Below are 2130 nucleotides of genomic sequence, written 5' to 3' on the forward strand. Positions count from 1 at the left end.
GGCGCTGCAGGTTCAGGGGATCATCCTCAGGGGCTTTTCAATTACAAAAAGCTGCACAGTCGAGTTAAATGAGCTACAACCGCAACTAACAGTCATATTTATTATAGAGTCATCTTCCAATTATTGTCTCAGCTCATCAACTGGTCTCTGAAATGTCAGAATTATTTTTAAATAATATCGGCAGAGCCCAGGGTCACATCTTTTTTTATTTCCTTCAGCTCAACATATTAATTTTATTACCAATTCCTTATCAGTGTACATAATGACTTGTGTTTAATTGCAATACTATTAAATCTAAGTGCATTCTACTAATTTGTCGACATATTGGACTGTATGAATAATTTTAACTTGAATGTCTTAAAGTTAGTTTGAATTTCTAATAATTATTAATAACAATAAATAGTCATGACTCTATTCATAGAGCTGCAAAGGATCCCTATTTTTAATTTTACTTTTAATGACAGTATTACTGAACAAAGAGTCCCAGAGTGCCGTGGATAAATATAATATTGCCTTATTATGCTATTAGTTTTCACATTTTTCTGCTTTATTTCCAGAGACATTGCACTCTTCTATCAGTTCAGTCTAAAGGCAGCAGTCGCCGGCGTTCAGGGCTTTCTGCAGAAAGGCTGCAGGTCGGTAAACAGTAACAGGGTTGTGGTGGATGAACGGTTCAAACATGAGCCCTTCACCCAGGAGACCGAGGACTGTGTGTCTCATGTGAAACCGAAAGTCAATGTTGACTTATCGTGTTTTAAATTAAATCAACTTGGCATTTCGTGACATTACACACCACTTAATCTTTTAAGGCAGCCGCAAAAATTGAATTCAGTTTATCCAAGTTTACAGATAAAAGAGAGAAAAGCAGCGACTTCTCATACCTGAAAGCGGTGAAATGTTCGGCCTTTGTGCTTGAGAAACTGCTCAACAAAAAATAAATACTTGTGGACTATTTCTCTGTCAATAAGAAGCGAACTCATTCAGCTCTGTAATGCATCCTTCGTGTTCAGGAAGCCGGGCTGCAGCACACGGCTTTGTTCGCCGACGTCAGGGAGCCTTGAGCCGCCCGGTGACCCCGTCGCTGAAGCGTTGCCATGGTTTCACAGGGATGACGGACAGCTGATTTCAGGGTGAGGTCTGAAGGTCAGAACCAGGGCTCCTGCTCTGTGTTTCACGCTCACACTAATCACATCCTCAGGCTTGGCAGACCATCCGTCTTCCTCATCCAGCCAGCGCTCTGTTCGCTCTTCCTCCTCCTGCTGCTGCTACGTCTTTGTTTCCTGAGGAGGCCGTGAGGTTTACCATGAAGACAAACGGAAGCTGCTTCATGCATGTGTGGTGATTAGGGATCATTTTCACTTGTCAGATCAGCCTGAACCATAAAGCAGAGCTGCATCAGTCTGTGTAGTGTCACAACGTTTTCCTGTATCATTGTAATCAGCTTATAAAAAAAAACTCCTGAACAGCTGCTCAAAAAAATAAAATATACCATCTCCTCCCGTAAGAGTATCAAATCATCAACACTGACCGACTGTGATTAATGCGGCAGATTGCAGATGCTTTTCTAATCAGTGCTAACAGACTGACTCACTTCATATCTCCGTCAGGTCCTCAGATTACCTTTCACACTTTACTCACAGTTTGTGCTGGACATCGGCACGTCTGATGTGCGGTAAAATACAGTCGCGTTCAGCCTGAGATGCAGCTGTGATAAGTGTGAGGATTTACACTCTGAGGACAGTGTGGTCAGTGTCATAATGTTTACTATAAGAACTATTACGTCATTGATTCATCATTGATTTGGTTATTATCAGTTCCTGGTAAGTCCTCTGAGGTAGATGAAGCTCTGCTGTGAACACTACAACTACTGATGACATAATACAGATTATTAAAGGATTCTCAAATAAAGACTCAATTTTACAACTGCTGAATGTATTTCTGCTGTTCAAAGGAGCTATTTGGTGAAAAATGAAGAGGCCGAAGAATGCAAGTTGATCATTTTAGCCGTGCTCATAATAATAATAAGAAGAAGAAGAAGAAGAATGACTACTGATGGAAATTTTGGACAGTTTTCAAAAAAATATTGGTTAGATTACCAGTCAGAAGTAAATATTTGGAGTTTTGTGATTG

Source organism: Stegastes partitus, unplaced genomic scaffold (assembly GCF_000690725.1).
Source record: "Stegastes partitus isolate 25-593 unplaced genomic scaffold, Stegastes_partitus-1.0.2 Scaffold667, whole genome shotgun sequence".
Lineage (NCBI taxonomy): Eukaryota > Metazoa > Chordata > Actinopteri > Pomacentridae > Stegastes > Stegastes partitus.